The sequence below is a fragment of the Macaca nemestrina genome, chromosome 19 (genome assembly GCF_043159975.1).
Source record: "Macaca nemestrina isolate mMacNem1 chromosome 19, mMacNem.hap1, whole genome shotgun sequence".
NCBI classification, from domain to species: domain Eukaryota; kingdom Metazoa; phylum Chordata; class Mammalia; order Primates; family Cercopithecidae; genus Macaca; species Macaca nemestrina.
The window spans coordinates 76,259,609-76,282,917 of record NC_092143.1 but is presented as its reverse complement, the minus strand read 5'-3'; positions in this window follow the sequence as shown (position 1 = coordinate 76,282,917).

The window sequence follows — 23,309 nt, the reverse complement described above, 5'->3', positions numbered from 1 at the left end:
TTTGACACAATTATCACCTAATCAGCTGTTTTGCTTATTGAGTTATGTTATAATTCTTTAGTTCCACGTCTAAAAATCTCCCTTTGGGATTCACATGGTGTGTTTTCTTCTATGTGCACTTTCGGATCTTTTCATCTCCCTTCTCTTAGGAAACAATAACTACCTGGACGTTCACCCTAAAAAAAATCTGATTTTCTCTTCCAGTAATAATTGGTAGCCAGAGCCCACCCCCTTTAAATTGATCATGAGCCAGGTCTTGTGAATTCTCCTGAGACCTTGAAAGCCTTCTGAAGATAACACTTTATTTGTGAGACTTAATCCTCAGAAATCTCTCATCCTAAAAATAGTGAAGTGCAAGAACAACACTTGATTATTTACTTGATTATTTTCTCCTCCCCAACTCTGTTGCAGTGTGTGATGTGCGTGCTCATCTGCCTCTCCCTCTCTTTTTCCAGCCTCTTTTTGTTGAGGGGTCTTCTGATTTGGGGGTTGTTTGGTTTTCTTATTTGTTTTTGTTGCATGTATAGGTTGCTGGCTGTGTGGCCTAACGCCTACTGGTTTGGTCAATAAGGGATTGCTTTCTTAACAACAACAACAACACATCTGGTGTGCCCGTCACATTGCCATGGCTTACTTTCTGGGATGCATAGAATTGCTGCATCATCACCACCTTCCTTCCACCACCATCCCCCTTTGTCTCCATCAGGCCCTCAATTATGGACTTTCCAGGAGTCTCATCTAATTTTCATACAACCTGATGATACAGGAACCTTTCATTGTGTAATATTGTGGATGAACAGACTGCAGCACAGCTAACCCTGCCAGAGGCCACAGAGCAGTAGAAGAAGGGGTCTGTTTTTCATTCAGGAGTCTGATTCTAGAGTCATATCCATTGAAATGTTTTCACCAGACGTATTTTCTTTTAGCTGGTTTAACATACTTTTGGACTCTCCTGGACCTTCAAAGGTAGAATTTTGGTGCATCCCAGATAATGTTTTGCCATGCACATCTGAGTTTGTCTTTTATCTGGCAGTTACATAAAGTTCTTTCATGAGTCCAAACTGACAGTCCCATGGTGGCAAGGTTGGGAAACAGGAGGGATTATATTGAAGAAATACATGATATTTCTGTCTCCAGATAAGTGAAGAACTTTGCACCTGATGGTATAAACATATTTTGATGGAACAGATGGTAACCTAGGAGTAAAAATCAAACAGAATCTAACTGTTTTCTAAATTCAGACAAACCCTTGTACCTACAAATTTTATTTAGATTTTCAGTTCTTGTTAGGGCTTCAAAATCTAATTGTGAGTCCTTCTCTAATAGGTAATTTCCTGCTTTATTAGTCAGGGTAATAAGGCCTTTCTCAAAAGCAGAGGGACGTGAAAAGCAGAGGTCAGCTCGTCTTGCTTGCCTCTTTCAAGGAACTCGACTGTCAAGTGTAGGCATTCATAGAGCCTCGCCATGGAAGGGCTCAGCCAGAATGAGGCTGTTTTCCATCACCCGACACTGGGCAGATCCTCATCATGTCTTTCCTGAGTTTTGTGACAGCTTGCTAAAGACTTCTCCCAAAACATCTTTATCCCATACTCTGACTCCAGAGAGACAGGTCCAAGCTATAACTCTGACCATGCCTTGCTCTTGCTTTCAACATGCCAGTAGCTCCATGTGACTTCTAGTAGTGCCTCTCCACTGTAGTATTGAACAACCTGGTGAATATTGATCACGTGTGGGTGTCACAAGTAATGTATTACTAATAATAAATCTGGTACTATAGTGTAAAAATTATTTTTTAAGCAAAATAGACTGGATTCAAGTTTACCATGATAGCAATGTTATTCACACTTTTATTCCTGTATTATTTCTGTGTAGGGGGTTGAGGGAGAGAGAGAGAGAGAGAGGAAGAGAGAGAGAGAGAGAAAGAAAGAGAGAGAGAGAATGATGCCATGGCTGGGCAGGTGCTGGGGACTGTGTAAATTCATCAGCCTTGCTTATTTATCCCATTTCCTAATGGTTTCTGGTACACAGCTAATAACTGAGAAGAGCTTCTCTAGTACTTATGAGTTAAGATTTTTATAGTTATTAATTTTGTCTATGTAATTTTACCGACGGACAATTTCTAGATAAGAAGGAAGGCAAGGATAGATGAAGAAAGCTCAAGTATTTATATTGTATTAATGATGCTATGAACATTCTTATGATGACAAATAATTATGACAACCAAATAAATAGAAAAATCATACTAAAATTAAAGTGTGCAAGAAGATAAGTCATACAAATAAAGGGTTAAAGTCTGTACATTTCATTTATTTCAATAATAATAAGTAACATGTATACTCATCAATAGTACATAGTTGTTTACCTTTTAATATTATCTATGTAATGGAGACCTAAACAAAAAGAATGATTCTTGTTTTCAAAATAGAATGAGATGTTCAAAAATTTTATGTGCTGATAATTTTTCTTCTAAAACAGATGATTTCATGTTTAATAGATATCATTACTCACATGCTTATATAAAGATGTTATCAGTGTATCCCACCTGCCCTCCCAAAATGTCTGTGTTGCTGCTCTTTGCTTTATTTTCCCAAATTATTTTGGTGGAGGTGAGGATTTGGAAAAATCTGGAAGTATATGTTGCATGGAAAAGTCATTGGCCTTATGTCTCAGTGTTAAAAAAAATTGGCCAAGAACCAAGCTCCATAGGATGAAGTGCAAGTTATTCCCTGATGCTATTACTGCCTACCGGAGGTATCTGTCATTTGCACTTTTGCTGTCACTTTCATCCTCTCCTTGTCACTCCCACGTGCCCATTGGTGTGTCCTGCCGTTAGCGGCACTGGAAGCCTCAAGCATCTGTGATTTTTCTCATCCTCTTTCTTCTGCCTCCAACTCCTTACTTTGTCTTTACCTAGCTTGTCTTTTACACACAGCTCCTACTAGAAGTCGGTCCTGATAACCTCCTACCCCCCAGCCCCTCCTGGGACTCTTACAGCATCCAGCGTGTGCCTTTCTCCCACAATTTTGCATATTATATGAGAGTGATGAATTTACTGGTATTACCTGCCTTCATTGTTTTCTAAAATCAGAAAGAGGCTGGACATAGTGTCTCACACCTTGTAATCCTAGCACTTTGGAAGGCCAAGGTGGGAGATCACTTGAGTCCAGGAGTTTGAGACCAGCCTGGGCAACATAGTGAGACCTAAAAATAAAAAATAAAAATGAAAATACTAAAAATTAAAAATAACTACTAAACATAAAATAAAATAAACATTAGCCAGGTGTGGTGGTGTGTGCTTTTAGTCCCAGCTGCTTGGGAGGCTGGGGCAGTAGTATTGCTTGAACCTGGGAGATTTAGGCTGCAGTGAGCCATGATTGCACTACTGCACTCCAGCCTGGGCAGCAGACTCCATCTAAAAAAAAATAAAGTAAAATAAAATCAGAAAGAACTGGGACCTCATCTCTTAGTGATGTCTGTGTACCTAACACTTGACATTTGGTAGGCTCTCATGGATTGTGTTTCTTAAGATGTCCACTGTAAGATGAACATGGGTGGCCAAAGTGTTGATTAAGCTCATCACTAAGGAAGATAGCAGTACTGGGCAGAGGGAGAAGTTGGGCTGGTTGTAGTCCCAGCAGAGGCCTCAACCTCCCCTACCTGGGGAGCACCAGAGTGGGGATTACTTCCAGGCTGTTTCTAATTAGAGTAAGGGCCGGAGCATTTCTTCCCCCACAGAGATTGGTCATTTTGGATGTTGGCCTTCCCCGGGAGGGGGTGTGACCTGGGGTAAGCAGTTGTCTTCTGCAGAGGCAATCCCCATAGATGGTTGACAGCTAAGGGCCACCTGCTGGCAGCACTTTTAGCAGCTTCAGGATTATCAATCCTTTATTCCTGTAAGGGGATCTGGGAGGTATATCATAGTGTCCACCATAGGGCGTAACTGTTTTTGTGAAATTAACTGAAAAAAGCAAAATGCCTGTGACTTTGGGAAATTAGGGGATATGGAGAGGAAATGAAACATGGGCCATTTTAATCTGCTCTATTAATAGAAATGGTTTTTAAGGCTGGGCACAGTAACTCATGACTGTAATCCCAGTACTTTGGGAGGCCAAGGTGGGCGATCACTTGAGGCCAGAAGTTCGAGACCAGCCTGGCCAACATGGTGAAACCCCTTCTCTACTAAAAATACAAAAATTAGCCGGGCGTGGTGGTGCACACCTGTAATCCCAGCTGCTTGGGTGGCTGAGACACAAGAATCACTTGAACTTGGAAGGCGGAGGTTGCAGTGAGCCAAGACTGTGCCACTGCACTCCAGCCTGGGCGACAGAGCAAGACTCTGTCAAAAAAAAAAAAAAAAAAAGAGAGAAAAAAATGGTTTTTAATAAAATAGATTTCTCTATGAATAAAAAAGTATGACTTTTAAAGACCCCTGAAATTTTAATGAAGTCTTCCAACTCTAAAAGCGGCAAATGCCAAATGTTTAAATTTCTGCTACTTATTCTGTAAACATTTATTGAGTACCCAAAATGTGCACAGCACCATGGTAGCTGGTATGGGATCATTAAAAAAAAGAGTAAGTCAAATACCAAGGAGATTTCAAGCCATTGTTGGATAAGGACATTTAAACTAGTGATCATAATACAAAGCAGAATGAAAGAATGATTCTAATACTATTACAAGCAGAGTACACTAGAGAAAAGATATATTAAATCAAACTTGGCTGAGTGGAAGGTACATGTGTATTTATGTGTGTGTGTGAGCATGTGTATGCATGTATATATACATGTATGTCTGTGTATTTGTGTGTGCACGTGTGTGTGTGTGTGTGTGGACACTCTTCTGGAAGGAGATGTCAAATGAGCTAAGCTTTGAACCTCCAGAGATTTGAGTTTGACCCTTCCAGGAAATGTTAACTTTTACTTTTCTGCCCCAAATAATATCTCGTTCAACTTTTTTTTTTTTTTTTTTTTTTTTGAGACAAGGCCTCACTTTGTTACCCAGGCTGGAATGCAGTGGCCTCATTGATCATAGTTCACTGCAGCCTCAGCCTCCTGGGCTCAATCCATCCTCCCATCTCAGCCTCCCAAGTAGCTAGGACTACAAGCACGTACCATCACGCCAGGCTATTTTTTTCTTTTTATAGATATGGGGTCTCACTATGTTGCCCAGGCTGGTCTCAAACTCCTAGGGTCAAGTAATCCTCCTGCCTTGACCTCCCAAAGTACTGAGATCAGGTGTGAGCCACCATGCCCAGCCTTCTTCAAATTTTATAGCTCCTGCAACTGCTGACTTATATGCATTGAAAGGAGAGGCACTCCTGGCAAAACCTGTAGTTGCCAACAAAATCAGAATTATCACTTTTCCTTTTTATTCCACTCCCAGACTCTAAAAGTACAATGACCATCAAGACTTGCAGGTTTGGTTCCTACAGGAGAGCAAGGTTCCAAAACACAGGAACATGCTTCCGTTCCAGGGCTGGGCCTGCCGTCTTATCCAAGTCTTGCCTTCTGACCTTGTCCTCTAAGAACCTCCCATGATTTGGGTTGGAGGTGGGCCTTAGCTCATTTCCACCCTGTCCAAAAGAAAGTGCCTTTGCTCATTTTCCTTTCACTTAGAGAGGCTCCCCTTCCTTTAAATGACTCCTATGTATATGCACGTCCTTTGTTTTTTCTACCTTATCTTCAATTATTGCTCAGATGATAACCGTCCTGATGAATAAGACATTATGTCTCCCTTTCAAAGGTTTAATGAAAAGGAAAAAAACCTGAAGCATACTGAATTACAATAGCAAGGTTCTAAATTATGCTTATGAGGCAGTGTTGTTGATAGGGAAGTAGTTAAACATTACTTTGCTTAGAAAGAAATTGTTCTTAGGACCAATACTGAGTGTCAGCAAAATGAAAAACAATTGATTCATGAAGTTCTTTCTTCCCTGGCATATAGAGAATGAGATTATTAGCTAGAGAAGTTTATTATGAAATCTATTTTAGTCTGTAGCTTTCCTTATCAACCATTTTTCTGTCAGTCCTAAAGCCCTATATTTCAAAATCTTTAAACATCAGTTACCTGTCCTCCTCTTCTGAACTTGTTACCCTAGGGATCAAGAGAGGAGGTGAGGTGAGGTACAGTGGCTTATGCCTGTAATCCCAGCACTTTGAGAGGCTGAGGCAGGAGGATTGCTTGAGGCCATGAGTTCAAGACCTGCCTAGGCAACATAGTGAGTCCTTGTCTTTACAGGGGAAAGAAAAAATTAGCCGGGCATGGTGGCACATGCCTATAGTCCCAGCTACGGAGGCTGAGATGGGAAGATTGCTTGAGCCCAGGATTTTGAGGCTACAGTGAGCTATGATGCATACCAGCCTGGGCAACAGAGTGAAACCTGTCTCAGTCAATCAATCAATGTGTGAGAGAGAGAAGAAGACAGAAGGACTGTAAATCTGTTGAGTCCCTATTGATCCTTCTAAGTGGATTAGCATCACCTCCGTGGTGTTGTGCCATAAGTAGGTGCAAGGTGCTCAGCTTCATCTTTTAGGGGAACAATTGAATATAAGCTTTGCTATGATTAATACTGGCAGGAGGGATGGCAAACGTGCAGCATTTAGGGGAAAGTGTGTTAGTGTGTATTCTATAGGATGCACTGCTAGTTCCCCCACACCCCATTTGAAAAACTAATTTTATATGAAGGCTGCCGTCAGGCATTGAAAAATCCTACTTAACATAATGTGTTTAATTCGTCCGATCTTTATTTTAGGCAATAAATGGCTGGAGAACCTGAAGCCACAGGTCCTCTATACTAGCTTCATTTCTTTTCAAAAAATCACCTCTGTCATCAAAGAAGATCAACCACTCCAAAGTGCTATTCTTCTTTGTCCCTGTTAGTTTTGCTTTTATAAATCATTTATGATAACGGAGTTACAATTTGATTTAGTAATTAGTTTGCAAAGGAAAAACATTCAGCTTGCATATCGAAAGGATGAGGAAAACATCAAAGGAAATTGGTTTTTCATCATCGTTTTCGTGTAACAGATGTAAATATCTACTTAAGAATGGAACTAGATTTCTGGGATAGTTCCAACTGCCTTCATGCTTATCTCACCCCTGATACAACCAGTTTCTTGGACTTTCTGGGGGAAATTTATGTGAGGTCAATGATTCGTACTTGTTCAAAGGTTACTCTGCTGCGCAATTCAGCTGTCAGCAGAACTTTGTCTTGCCTGGCCCAAGATTTTGTGGAAATGTGAAGGAAAAAAAACAACACCACACACTACAAGGTTTTATTACACAGTGAACTGACAGATCCCTGCAGGCTATGTCAGCAGAAGCATGGGGCAAGAGTTCTTGTTCCTGGTCTGAACTTCGCGTTTCCAGCAGGTTGGGTTGGAAAGCCAGACCTGAGATAGCACAGGGGGAGCCAACTTAGCAGCATTGGAGGGAGGTAGTGGTGGTTTTATCCTGTAGCAATGACTGATCACCTAAGTTTGATGGTGTTATCTCTGAAGCCTTATCTCCTTCTCTAGTTACACTCCATTAAGAGTCTCAAGAGTTAGAATCTATTTTTAACTGCAAGTCCTGCTTAACCATAATTGAACATGTGGTTTGTTCAGTTCAGAAGCCCTTACCCCCACAATGTCTTCAAATGCCTGCATATTCCTATATATCTGAATCATGGAAAGCAAAGAGTAAAATATCCATGTATCCATGTATTTTGGATATTTTGCCCTTTGTTAGTGCTCTGGTGCTTTTTAAGAGGTTTTTTTTATTTGTTCGTTTTCTTTTGTTTTGTTTTAAACAATGTATCTCTAATTGGAATGCCGTGAATTATCTGAGTACCATGTGCCCTTTAGAGTAGGAGAGCATTAACATGGTTAAAACATTTTTAGAAGTATCCAGAGAAGATTGTATCTTCCATCCCTTTTACACCTCCACCCCAAGTGAAATTTAATGTTTGCACTGGAATTCAGAGCCTTCTAGCTCTTGACTCTGCAGCGGCAGCTTGGCAACTAGTTCTTCTCTGTAGTAAACGTTAATGGTACTCTGCATTCATTTTAATGGTTTTAATGCTTAGAAAGAACATTGGTTTTGGTGGTACTGTAGATTTTAAGGATATATTTTTAAAACGAAAGAATGAGTGCCTTTTTTGGTTTTGATTGTAATTGTAATGTTTTTTTCTTCCCTTTGCTTTTTTAAATCTCTCCCAATCTTGGACAAGGGGCTCCACCTAGTGTAAGTTTTAGGTTAAAAAATAATATGGATGTAAGTAATATAGATGGGGCAGAAATTAGCTGAATATACTCCTTTTTTATGATGAGACTGTAAAGCAAAATACATTGATATTTTATAAAGTGCTTTTATGGTTCAGATCATTCATGTGATTCGGAGACATACAGACTTTCCTTCTGATTCCCTCATTTCTCTACAGATTCTTACTTTTATCTACTTTTTAAAAAGGCAAAATTATACCTCTTATGTGTCCAAATATAATTTTAGGTTGTAAACATAAAATGTTTTCCTGTGGCAAATGAATTTAGATCCAATTTTCTAGTGGTATAACAAGAGAAGAATCTTAAATGACACAGTTTGCAATGCCTCAACCCTTGGTAAACTTAAGAAAGTTACTGCCTGAATTTTTTTTCTTTCTTTTTGTAAATAGGTGCTTAAATTTTAGATTAATAATTTTATTTAGTAATTTTAAGAACATCATCTAACTACCTTTTGAAAACTGTTATATTGAATTCAGCCTTAAGATGCAGAATTGTTTACTTAGCAGCCACTAAGTGGAGTTGTACTACAGTTGATGGTATAACTTTTTATAACTTTGAAAATATTACTGTATCATGGTATTCAATTTTTAAATATTTTTTTCTTATAGAGGAGAGTTTCTGGTGCTTATATCTGTTGCCAGTGAGTTCCAAGAAGAGAATATAAATATGTCTTTAAGGGACTGTATCAATCCATGCAGTGCTATAAAGAAATACCTGAGACTAGGTAAATTGTAAAGAAAAGGGATTTAATTGGCTCATCATTCTACAGGCTGTACAGGAAGCATAGTGGCTTCTGCTAGGCTTCTCGGGAGCCTCAGGAAACTTACAATCATGGTGGAAGGCAAAGCAGGAGCAGGTACAGTCACATGGCAAAAGCAGGAGCAAGAGATAGAGCAAGGGCGAATGAACATACTTTCAAACAACCAGGGCTTGTGAGAGCTCATTCACTGTCACAAGAACAGCACCAAGGGGATGATGCTAAACCACTCATGAGAAACAAATGCATGATCCAGTCACCTCCTACCAGGCCCCACCTCCAACGTTGGGGATTACAATTCGACATGAGATTTGGGTGGGGACACAGATCTAAACCATATCAGGGACTAAATACTACTCTGAGGTGCATAAATAGGAAAATGCTGTACCTTGATGATGACATCAACAGCCAAGGGATACAGAGAATTGAGACGTTTCCTTAACAAATGTGTCCCCTCAAATATTTCGATTTTCTGATGTGAAGAGTTTGCTCTCACTTTGGCCCATTGCCATTACAATGGGAATAGTATTTCCTGTGTGCCTACCTCAGGACAGGTGTTGTGCATACATGATGCATTTAATTCTCCCAACAAGTGAATTAGGAACTCCTGAGATCTATTTTATAGATTAGGAAATTGACACTTGGAAAAATCAAATGATTTATCTAGGTTGTGTCGGGATTTGAACTCAGATCTCTGTGTTCTCCATAATACGTGTTTGTTTGTTCTCCATAATACATCTTTGTTCTTCTGCATCATATTCTGCATGTCAAACTTCCAAAATCCTCATGGCATGAACTCTTCTTTCCTTCTCCCGTTAATCACTGTTCTTCAAGATTCAGAATGCGCTAGATTCCAATGGAGTTGATGCTGTCTGTGTCCTCAAGAAACTTTCAGTTTAACTAAGAGAATGAGCACAAGTGTATTTTTAATGATCCTATATTCCCTGGTGCATTTAGTTAAGGCCACATACATGGTATACTCCTAGTGAGAATGGCTGCAACAAGGCAGTGACAGTGTTAATTGACAAGGCAGAATTCTAAAAGCAAGGACATCTGCTTTTCTGCCTCTTCTTCTCCAGCAATGAGAGCCTTCCTTCTGGAATGCAGGTGATACAATGAGTCAACGGAGTATTATCTAATGTTGAATTCTAATACTGTATTATCTAATATGGAGGTTCTCAAAGTTTTGAGGGTTGACACCCTTTTTCACTACTGAGGATCCACAAATATTGCTTAGGTAGACTATACCTATTGATATTTACCATTTTGAACATGAAAACTAATAATATTTTTAAATATTTATTAATTCATTTAAAAATAACATGAGTAAACCATTACATGTTAAGATAAATGAATGACATACTTTTATGAAAAGTAATTATATTTTCCAAAATAGGACAATTTAATGAGTAGAATGGCATTGTTTTACATTTTTGTAGGTCTCTTTAATGTCTGACTTGATGAAGACAAGTGTATTCTCATCTACTTCTGCATTCAATCTGTTACGATACACTGTTTTGTAGTATAGTAAGAAAATGCACAGAAAATCCAACTTTACTCAGAAACGTTGCTGGAAAAGAGTATCTTTATTAGTCTTTTTGGGCAACTCTTTGACCTTGCTGGTTCAGGTAAGGGTTTCAAGGAACCCCCAGGAGTTCCTGGGCCTCAGTTTGAGAACTGCTGGGGTAAGTAAGATGAGGCCTACTTTCAAGTCTCAGCTCTTTTATTTCCCAGATTTGAAGCCCTGGGAAGCGACTTCATCTTTGACAGAACTGTGACAGGAATTAGAAACATTGTGCATGCAGGATCTGACACAGAGAGGGCACTTAAACAAGTGGTAGAGATGCCCATGGTGATGAGCTGCTGCTGCTGCTGCTGCTGTGGTTTCCATGGCTGGTGCTACTCTCCTGGTCTTGAGCAGCTTCCAGATTTGGAAAATGAAGTCACACTCCACTTGGGGGTGTGTAGGAGTAAGACTGTGTGGAAGACAGTGATACTATAAATTAACAAGATAGGATCCATCTCTTTCCTAGGTTATATGACTTCTGTCCTTTCCTTCCAGAATGAGGCTCATTTGTAGGATTTGCACACTTTCTAAATTCTGAATTCACTACACTTAGAGAACCATTTATAGTGGTTATTATAACAAAATAGAACAAAGGTGGGTTTTATATTGTATATTCATGTCTTACAGAGTTCATTGTTTAATGTATAATGAATAATTGCACATTTTCCTAAAATAAACAGTACAGTACAGGTACCATGGGATTGGGAGAAAATAAAAATCCAGAAATTCTGAGAAGGTTTTACAAATACATTGTAAAACCTCAGAATTTTCAGATGAATACATTGTAATGTAATGCACTAAAGGGATATAGTCAGATCTGAGCAGGACACTAGAGGCTGTACCTAAGGAAGGATCCTGAAGCCAAGTCATAGCATAGAGAGATGAATTTGGATATTCCGGGTTGGAAAAATCTGAGGTTATGAGACAGATCCAGAATAAGGGTCACTGATCTCAGAAGCAGAATGACTAATGTGCAAAAACCAAAAGGCACTTGAGGAGGGTCTGGTGGCATGAAGGGGAGATAAGGAACAAATGGTAGATTGAAGCTAGACCTGGATTGAGGTGAGGCAGGAGTGTGAAACAATTTGGTCCAAGCCAAATCTTGTAGACTATTCCTTTTCTTCCTTTTCCTTCTTTTCAGAGATGGGGGTCTCACAGAGTTGCCCAGGCTGGCCTTGAACTCCTAGACTCAAAGCAATCCTCCTGCCTCAGCCTCCTGAGTAGCTAGGATAGACTATGCTTTTATCTATCATCTTGATTAGTTATGTGGAGAGCTGGGAGAGGAGATTTCAAAATGCTGGAAAGTAACTCCTTAAAAATAATTTAAAAAATATATTTAAAAGGCTTACGGAAAAATACCTCATTATTAAAACACAATGAAAATGACCTCACGAAAAGAATCTTCTTATTGCATTGTCAGAAGGATGATGTAATGTTTTTATTTTAAAAGAACATTTTAGCCACAGGAATAAAACTGCCACAAGATATTTATCATTTAGAGGAAGAAAAAGAAAAACAACAAAAAATGTTTCTCAACTTTGCTGGGGATAAGCAGCCATAAGGGAGGATTCTCTTCTCTTCATAACCTCAGCGATATCAGGTAAACTAGTATTGCCAACAAGTATGAGTGTCTGAGGCTGAGACACATTTTTGTGTCTGGGTGGTTATCTGCAAGTTTCAGAAACTCATAGGAGACCTGCTTAAAGTGACCCTGCTAATCATAATGTGGTTAGACCCTGGGCATCCTACTTAGCTGTTACTTTGGGTGGGTCACACCCAGCTTCTGAAGGCCTCAGTCTACTTTTGCAATATAGGAAATAAGGTTAGATAAGTGGTTCTCAAAGCATGGTCCACTGACCAGCACATCAGCCTTACCTGGGATTTGTTAGAGATCCATTCCTGGGCCCCAGGACCTACAGAAGCATAGACTGTAGGGGTGGGACCCAGAAATCAGTGTTCTGCCATGCCCTCTGGTGTGATTGCTAGGAACACTTCTACCTTCAATAATCTAAGATTCTAAGAAATCATATGGCTCATTCTGGCCTTCAGGTAAGTGGTTGTCTGGACCAATCCAAACAGAGAATTGTTCTTTTGAAATATTCAGAGGATGAACACTATGTGAGGTGGCTCATTCCATTGTTTAACCATCTCCGGAAGCTCTCATACCTCATTGTTTATACACAAATAAATTTAGAGCAGTGAATTTTAGATTGCTTTTTGGATTACAGTGACCTTATAGACTTAAAACCAGTTGTAAAGATTCCCCAGAGAATGTGGGGATAGAGTGGAGGATGGGAGCCACATACTAGAATATACATTAAATTTATATACAATTTTTGGAGGATTACAGATCCCCCCCCCCCCCCCCGGTAGTATTCCATGATCCCCATGGACCTGCTTGAGAAGCACTGATTTAGACATTTTTTGGTGAACATTAAGGAAAATAAGCACATGTCCAGGAATTCTGAAATGGAGAATCAGTCAGTAAATGTACTACAGTTGCCTTTTAAAAAAATCAAGTATGTAGTATGTATCAAACACTGATGGGGAAGGCACTGCTTGAGGTGCTGGGGTGGGAAGCATCCTACTCTCTGAGCTTTCACACAGTTATTGCAGAAGTGGACACATCAGATACCAAATAAACAACAGATTCCTTTTGCCAGGAAATATTCCCAAAAGACATGGCACATGAGATGGTCCCCAGAATAGACCTCAAGGTGGAGAGGGTGTGCAGGAGCCCCTGCCTGCTGAGAGGATGGCACGAGAAAGGACTGGAAAATGGAAGGCTCTCCAGGAGACAGTTTATTCCTGGCTTCTGGGGAGGGTGTGCACAGCCCAGACTGATGGAGGAGCAGTCAGTGTGGAATCTGTTTCTCCTGCTAAGCTTTCTTCCAGGGCTACATATAAATCTCTTGAAGGAGACGAAGTGGAATCTTTCCTTCTGCACTTATTTTTACATGGACAGTTGTCAATTCTCTGCTTTAGCTCCAAGGATTCTCTTGGAAACAAAGCATTTCTTTCAATGGAGAGTATTGGATCTTAAACAATTAGGCTGGTTCTCTTTACAGGGCAAGTTATAACCATTTGCCCAGAAGTCATTGCCCAGAATTTTGAGCTGTGTTTTTACTTCAACATTAGAGAAACCAAAAGCTGAGTCAGCTTTAGAGATATAACAACTAATAAATTGCATATTCGCAATGTGCCCAGTGTGGATTGATTAATTCTGTATACCTAGTAGTTGCTCATAAGGCATTGCCTTATAGTCTCTTAACAAGATTTTTACTAATTCTTGCAAGAAAGATAATTTTTTCCTTATTTTCCGGATGTTCCCTATTACAATTTCAATAGTTTTGTCTTGATAATCTTATGTAACTCAACATCATTTCCTGGTTGTTTAATTTCAGAAGAAACAGGGCTGCGTGAAAGTGGTTTTCCAACTTGATCAAATCTTCATCCTTAGTATTCACTGCTGTACTAGATTAAGGCTTCAGTAGTGATTCAAAGGCTGCTTAAATTCACAGTGAGAGGAGCAAACAATTTAAAAAGCCGGCTTTTTAGTCTGCCTTCTAAAAGGTTGGTGAAGGAAAAGTGATATTCCCTAGTCCGAAGCTGGAAGATACACAATCTTAGGAATTTAGGGTGACATAATTAAAAGTTAAATTATCCTTCTTAAAATTACCAATTAAATCAATTTTTATGAAAACTACATGTTATTTTTTCCATATATGTTATTACAATGCAAGGCCTTCAGAGAAAAAGTATTTTCTTATGTACCTCTTAAAACTAGGTCACACAGGATAAAATATTCGATAACCTTACTTTGTGTGCATTAAATGTAATTGAGAGGTTTACCAGATGGGTAATGTACCAATGGTGGGTAACAGATATTTAAAATTTTGCGGGGGCATGGGGGTGGGGGTGAGGTGGGTGGGAATTGTGCATTGGAACCGTGTCTGCACAATGCTAAAAAAGAACAGTAAAACAGTAAAAGGTGTATGGTTTTGTCAGTGGTTCTGATCATTACAATCAACTGGGCCCCATTGATTAAGCTAGTATCTCTGCAGTTTGGGCCCTGACACTGGTTTTTAAAGCCTCTCAAATGACTCTCAAGCGTAGCACTGCCCTACATGGTAACTGCATAGCTGTCATGTTCGGGCAGCGATGTGACTGATGGAAAGATGCTGACAGATACAGCCGGAAGATACAAAGTTGTTTTCTGTTTTAATTGCACTTGATTTGAAGACATCCAGAGACTATGACAATAAAGCAAGAGATAACACAGCATGTGCCCAGAGATCTGACTTTCCAAGCCCCCACGGGTCCCTAAGATGACGCACAACTATGGTTGGTAACACCCATGTGAAGTGAGGACCTCCAGGTGCAGGTAGAATCACTGGCCATTCTGGCCTGAGCTGTCCAAACTTCTTTCTCACCACCAGATGTCCCAACCCCTCTGCCTCTGTTATGGGAAGCCTGGCTCCATGTTTGCTGCTCACATGGTGTAAGTAGCTGGCACAACCCTCCCTTCTCTGCACAGTCCTGGGTATGTGCTGCAAGACTGCAAAAGAGCTCCTAGGAGAATCCCTCAGCCAGCCTAGCCAGGATTCTCAGCATGTATGGTCTATGCCTGCCACAGTCAGTTAGCAATTTGTCTGACTTCTGTTTCTTGGTGGCTCACGCCTGTAATCCCAGCACTTTGGGAGGCCAAGGCAGGTGGATCACAAAGTCAGGAGTTCGAGACCAGCCTGACCCACGTGGTGAAACCCCGTCTCTCCTAAAAGTACAAAAATTAGCCAGGCATGGTGGTGTGCATCTGTAATCCCAGCTACTCAGGAGGCAGAGGCAGGAGAATCACCTGAACCCAGGAGGTGGAGGTTGCAGTGAGCCAAGATCATGCCACTGCACTCCAGCCTGGACAACAGAGCAAGACTCTGTCTCAAAAAAATAAAAATTAAAAAATTTAAAAAATAATAAAGACTCGAATGACTTTTCTAATTGCAAGTTTTTGTAGCATAACTTTTTAGGTAAATTACTTACTTAATAGTTGATTAGCTCATTGGTTTTTTCTGTTTCTAAGAGTTGAGATACTGAAGAAATTCACCGTGATCTAAAGCATTTGTGTGTACGTCCAAACCATGCTTAACTTAGCATTCCTTTATAGGAAAGAAATCTAGAATGTCCCTCAGGCAACAGTTGACCCAGCAGTTACTTGGCAATTATTTCATTTTTCTGGAAAGGGGAGTGACTATAAAGGGTTACATCACATATCTATTTAATAGTGTTCTCTTTCCTGAAAATGGTAGATTGAAATATTTTGAAAGTTTTTTTGTTGATTTCACTTTACTTTTACTCTTGACATTTCTTGTTTATCCTTTACTGAGGGGTCAGAATAAAGTGAGATTCTCATATGTTTTACAAAAGAAAAATGACACATCCAAAATTTTAGCAATTGTTGCTGTGCTATTTGAAATTTTATATTCTAATATTTCTTCCACTTTTTTCCTGCAAGCAAATATGTTCCCTTGCTAGAATCTGAATGTTTGTATTTCCCCAAATGTCATATGTTGAAATTCTAACACCTACAGTTATACTATTAGAAGATGGGACCTTTAGGCCGAGGCGGGCGGATCACGAGGTCAGGAGATCGAGACCATCCTGGCTAACACGGTGAAACCCCGTCTCTACTAAAAATGCAAAAAATTAGCCGGGCGAGGCAGCGGGCGCCTGTAGTCCCAGCTACTCGGGAGGCTGAGGCAGGAGAATGGCGTGAACCCGGGAGGCGGAGCTTGCAGTGAGCCGAGATCGCGCCATTGCACTCCAGCCTGGGCGACTAAGCGAGACTCTGTCTCAAAAAAAAAAAAAAAAAAAAAAAAAAGAAGATGGGACCTTTTACGAGGTAATTAGGTCATGAGGGTGGAGCCCCCATGAATGAGATTAGTGCCCTTATAAAGTAGGCCCAAGGGAGCCCCCTCACCCCTTGCACTATATGTGGACACAGTGAGAAGGCACCACCTGTGAACCAGGAAATGAGTCCTCACCAGACACCAAATCTGGTGGCACTTGCTCTTGGACTTCCCATCCTCCAAAACTGTGAGAAATACATTTCTGTTGTTTGTAAGTTATCCAGTTTGTGGCATTTTGTTATAGCAGCCCAAACAGACTGAGACATTTCTCTTAAGCTTGAAAAGTGAGGCATTAGAGTGTGCAGATTCCATGAATATTTACGAATGGAAAAGAGTGGAGAGAAGATGATATATAGATGGTGTTTTCATTTTGGATATTTTATTGATTCTTTTCTTCCTCTGTCTCTCTTTAGACATCTTTTTACTTTTACTTTTATTTTTAAAATATAGTACAGCAAATTTGACCTTCATGTCTGTACTTCTGTATGTACAGATTTGTGAAATCACCAGCACAATCAGGATACAGACCGGTTCCATCACCATCAAAAACTCCCATGTGCTACCCCTTTGTAGTCACACCTATCCCCGACCCCAGCCTCTGGCAGCCACTGATCTCTTCTCCATCACTAGGGTTTTATGTTTTCTAGGGTGTCAAACGAATGGAATTACTTACATGACAGTATATGCAACCTTATGAGACTGGCTTCTTTCATTCTGCTAGCACCTTTGAAATTCATGCAAGTTGTTGCATGTATCAAGTATGTTTCTTTTTATTGCTGAGTATTGTTTCATTATACTCATATATTGAAGTGTATTTACCCATTCCTCAGTGAAAGACATTTAGATTGTTTCCAAGTTTTGGCAATTATTAATAGACCTGCTATAAACATTCATGTGCAGCGTGTGTGTGTGTGTATGTGTGTGTGTGTGTGTGTGTGTTTGAACATAGCGTTCACTTCTCTAGGGTAAATGCCCAGGAGTATAGGATTGCCGAGTCTTACGGTGAGAACCTTGCAAGAAACTGCCAAATTTGCAGAGTAGCTGTACCATTTTGCGTCCTCGACAGCAGTGTATGAAAGTCCCAGGTGCTCTGCATCCTCGCCACTGCTTGGTATTGTCCAAACTTTCTCTTTAGTCATTCTAATACACATACAGTGGCCCAAGCTTGGATTTTAAAGGAGGAAAGGAACAGACCCTTGGTACTATCTGAGCTATTGATTACTCTGCAGAGTCAGAGGGGCACTGGGACCTTAAACAGAACTGCTGTCCTTGGGAAACTCTGGTATAGGCAGCTCAGAGGTCCCTGTCCCGGCCAAGCTTCGAAAGCCCAAGGCGAAGGGGATGGGGAAAGAGAGGAACAGGATCAGAGGCAGCTTCAAAAGAATGGAGCAGTGTGTATCGTCCTTCTTCTTTCTCACATTTTTTCCTTCCTCCTTCGCCCTCGGTGGAAAATAAATGGATGGTTGTCCCTTTAATTCCAATTCCAATTTTAATTTTAATTCCAATTCAAACGTGGAAATTGCTCCTTTTAATTTAAATTACTATATATCCCAGAAAGGACAAAACACAATTTTACTCCACTGAACAGTGATGGAAGGAAAAAGTTCTAGCAAGAAGAAGTTGAAATAATCAAAGGATCTCTGTGTGTTTGTCTAGATCACTGTGCCACCAGCTGTGAATCTGATTAATGTCCTTGAAGCATCAGAGAGTGACTCTCCTGCCAGGAGTCCTCATTTAATACAGCAGCAGGCCCCCAAAAAGTGTGTATAAAATTATGAGGACTGGCATAACTTTTTCTTTTACAAAATGTTGGAAAAAAAAATTGGCAAAATTTAGAATTTAGAAAATTGATAATTAAAGCACAGGTATGGGAAGACTGAGGTCTATATAAACTATGGAAAGGCTTCTATTCTTTTCAAACATTTTCTTTTTATAACAGATTTGGATAAGACTACACGGAGATAAAGACTCATCTAAACACAATGAAGTGTGCCTAATGGAGCACCGTATCTTCGTATGTTTTATAGCCACACGATCAAAAAAGATACACTAAATGACTTGCTTTATTGCTGTATTTTCCATTGTCAAGTCATAATCACCTTGAGTTAAGAGATCAATAACTGCATATTATTGTAAACCAAATACCATCCTTAATAATCTTTTATAAGAGATTCAAGTAGTTTAGTAATTTTTTAGGGAGGGATGGTGGGGAGTGTTAACTGGGGAGCTTTGACAGAGAAAGAAGTCTGATACGGTTTGCTGAATATTTTCATGGTTTCCTGTCATCATTAGCATTTATAAGAATACACTGTGTAATGAGTTGACACCATAAAATTAGCTTTGAATTCTTCTTGGTGGAAAGAGGAAATTATGGTAAACTCTTTTTATGTCTTTAGCTGTAATAAATCCCTAGTATCATCTGCCTACTCATTTAATTGTTTGTGTGAACATAGTGTGCCTACATCCCTCTAAGTGCAATGTAGTACAAGTATTGAAATACACTTTCAAATTAAATACACTTTCTCATCTACAGAGTAATCGTTTTTTTAATTGAACTGATAAGTCATAAATAAATGTGCCTGGAAATACATGCGTAATAACTGGCCCTGCTCTTTATTGTCTTCAAAAATAGAAACATCATATTTATTAATGGATTTCATTTTGCAAGTCTGAAGATTTTACTTAGCTACATACTTTTTTCAACTCATCATAAAACCTAGAGAAACAGGAAACTTGCTTTAATTACAGTGGAGAGATAACCTTTAGTTCTTGGAGGCACAGTCCAGGTAATGGACTCCTGGTGTTTGCTCACCACTAAAGCCTTTGTCACCTTGGGCAATGTACTTCACCTCTCACATCGTATTTTTCTCATTTGAAAAATGAACATGGGACGAATACTTTGTTGAATAAATGAATGGATGGATGTACTGTTTCCTTCTACTTTTCCTCTCAAAATTTATGTGTATATATGATATTTAAAATATTTTAAATATATACTAAGTGTTTAATATATATTTAAATATATGTAGTTTGTGTATTAAAACATTGTTTTAGTGTTATAATAATATACCAGTTTTAGGTTACTCATTTATAACTAGGAAAAGGCCATTTCCACACTATTAAAGGCATGTTTAAAAAATTCCTGTTCATATAATTTTGTTGTTTTGAGTTTTATCTTCAGGATACTGGTTCTGAAATTGGAATTCCCAAGTCCCAGGCTGGAATCAATATTCTGGCTCTTACTGACTATTGCATGGTTGTTTTCCAAGTTTATCACACTCATTTACAGGAATTTATATGACTCCCTGCAACTCCTGCCAACATGAGATTTATTATTTTAATTTGTGTTTCCTAGCTCAGTAGGTATGAGATAGTACCTTGTATTTATTTAAACTTGTGCTGCCTTCATTGTATGCGATGCTGAATATTGTTTTAAAGTGTGCCATGTTAGCGTTCTTTTGCATGAACTGCATTTTACTCTTGTCTAAGTTGAGGTTACGTATTTTCTTAAGGGATTTAAGCAGTTATTTCTAAAAGGTTTACATTCATAATATGAGAAACATTATTGTCATAATTGTATCTGTTTTTATCATCTTAGTTCTCATTTTCATGTCATACCAAATTATTTCATTTCATTAAATTAGAGCCGTATAATAGATGAATCAAACAAACTCTAGCTCCTCTCTGGAATTAAAATTCTCTTATTCTTTTAACACTTTGTTGGTTGTCTTGACACTATTTGGAAATTACTGTGAATGTCATGTAAGTAACAGAAGCATGAAGGGCAAGAAGGAATTTTATGGCTATTTGTGGTCTATGCTACCAGTGTGCCTTCCCTGGGATAGTCTTCCAAATACAGAAGTCCCCCGTTATCCTTGGGGGATGCATTCCAAGACCCCTAGTGGATACCTGAAACTTCAGATAGTACTGAACCCTGTATATACTGTTTCTTTTTTTTTTTTTTTTTTACTATATATACACACCTATGATAAAGTTTAGTTTATGAATTAGGCACAGTAAGAGATTAATAGTAACTAATAATCAGAACAATTATAACAATAAATTCTAATAAGAGTTATGTGAACATGGTCTCTGTCTCTCAAAATAATATTTTCAGAGCACAGTTGACCATGGGTAACTGAACATGCAAAAGCTAAACTTTTAACAAAAGCTAAAAGTTAAGAGGGGACTGCTGTCTAACACCCACGGTCATTTGATTAACTTCTGCCTTTCCCTGCTTCTTCCTGAATATTCCTATTTCCACAAATCTGCCTAAGATTTTTCTCCTTACAAATTGATTTTTAGCAGATAAAGTAACTTATATGAGTTAATTTCCATGCCCAAGATATACATTTGCACTTATTTTAGTAAATTTTATAAACGTTGCAAACTAAAATATGTAATTTATTCATAATTACTCAGGATCTTTTAATATGTTAGGGTCTTACTGCTTATTCATGCACAGGTACAGGGTGAAAGAATTGTGAGGTTTCTGAACAGATTAAAAACTGATGATTATAATTACCTGGGACCCTTAGGGCTCAAATACTGATCCTGTTTTTCTAACACTTGCCTGTAAATGTGTTATGTTGTCAGGCTTCATAGAGCAAACTGAATAATCAAGCTGCCAAATAGTTATCTTTGGAAATAACTTAAATTACAATACATGAACTCCTAGTTATCTTAAATAATACCACACACAGAAAATCACAATATAAGTTTGGCACTGTAGCTCATGCCTGTAGTCCCAGCAATTCAGGAGGCTGGGGCAGGAGGATCACTTGAACCCAGGAGTTTGAGACCAGCCTGGGCAACATAGTGGGATCTCATCTCTACAGAAAATTAAAAAATTAGTCAGGTATGGTGGTACACACCTGTGGTCCCAGCTACTCAGGAGGCTGAGGTAGGAGGATCACTTGAGCCCAGAAAGTCAAGGCTGCAGTGAGCCATGATTATGCCACTACACTCCAGCCTGCATGACAGAGCAAGACCCTATTTCAAAAAAACAGAAAAGAAAAAGAAAATCACAGTGTAATACATTGCTTTAAAAGAAATCATTTAAACTATTTACTAATAACATCTGCCTCTTGAATCTTTCAGTTTCTCTTGTCTACTGTCTAGTGTGGCTTTGTCAAATAAATGCCCTTTTTAAAAGTCTGGCATATGCCAAAATATAGAATTTTGCTGTAACTGAATTATTGAAGTAAGGAACAAATTTTACTATCTATTGGCTTACTTTCTAGATGTATCAATTAGGACCATCACATCATAGGAAGCAGGGGGCACATTTAGCTGTGAGTTTTGGAGAATGGAATGCAGGGAATTTTATAGAGGGGTATGAAAAAAGAAACTGACATTGGTGTTGAGCCCCAGGGACTAGTAATGGTGGGAAATTGTTACTGCCCCTAGGGCTGAAATGGTAAGGGGAGGTAATAGTCTTATCTGAGCCCACTAAGAGCTGACTTCCTAGAAAGCCATTTAACAAGAGCTGCCCTTGCAGAGGGATGAGGCCACTGGCAGAAACATGACACCCAAGCAGTGAGGAAGCCTGGGGGAAATACAGCAGCTTCTCAGCCTGGTTCTTTAATCTTCAGAGTGTCTCCCATTGGCCAAAGCCAACCCACACCAGAGGGTCAGAGAGCCTGAGTGATGCAGTTCATGAAGCGGACCATCCTCCTAACTCCCTAGCACAGCGCCCAGCAAAGAAAGGTGGGAGATAGATCTGGGGACCTAATGGCGAAAAATAAGCATAATAGAATTTTTAGGTTCTCTTTGAGGAAATCTCTTGGTTAACATGGTCAAAAGAGCAGTATTCAATAGAATCTTTTAAATAGATCTGGACTTGCGTTGCTTGTTTTAAATTCCTTGTTGGCCAGCGTGGCCAACATGGCAAAACCCCATCTCTACTAAAAATACAAAAATTAGCCAGGCATGATGGTGCATGCCTGTAGTCTCAGCTACTCCGGAGTCTGGGACAGGAGAATTGCTTGAACCCGGGAGTCAGAGTTTCTAGTGAGCCCAGATTGCACTATGGCACTCCTGCATGGGTCACCCAAAAACAAACAACAACAACAACAACAAAATAAATATTTAAGATCTTAAGATCCTTATGTCTTATTCGAGTAGCAGTAACAAGTAGAGACACGATTACACATTGACAATTGTTTTAGCACAGTTAAAACTCAACATCCACTTCTTGTAGCTTAGAAACACAGACTCCAATCAGCAAAATTGGAAGAACTCAAAGAGAGCAAAAGCTGAAATTTAACTACAGAACCTAGGCATGTTTATTTTCCTTTTTCTTTTAAATTTCAGTTTCTGAGTCTTCTTTCTTGAAAAGTATGAGACAATTCCTGAAGGGATTAAAAAGATCATTATGTTAATTTTTGGGAAACTGTACCTCCTCTACACAAGGCAACCATTGACTGAGACAGTAAGAGTCACACAGTCCTGCAGTCCAATTTTCTGAGTCATCGTCTCATGCTGTATATTCATTTTTTTTTATTCAAGACAGTCTTCTCTTTGAAGCTGTATGCCTTTGGTTTTAATTTAATGCAGATTTTCACTTTGAATCAGATGAAATAATTTGATACTTTGGGATGTCTCACCACTGATGGTTGTTAAGTTATTTTCATGTATTTGTTGATTACAGTGGTAAAATCCTTCCCTTTGCAATAAAAAGAAGCATCAATTTTACTCAGAGAAGGTAACTAACATTTATTGAACATCTATTACACGGCACAATCCTTTTGTCTTTTTGTTTATTCTTTTCTTCATACCTCATCTTATTCTACAAAGAATTTGGGGACAATTTTTTTCAA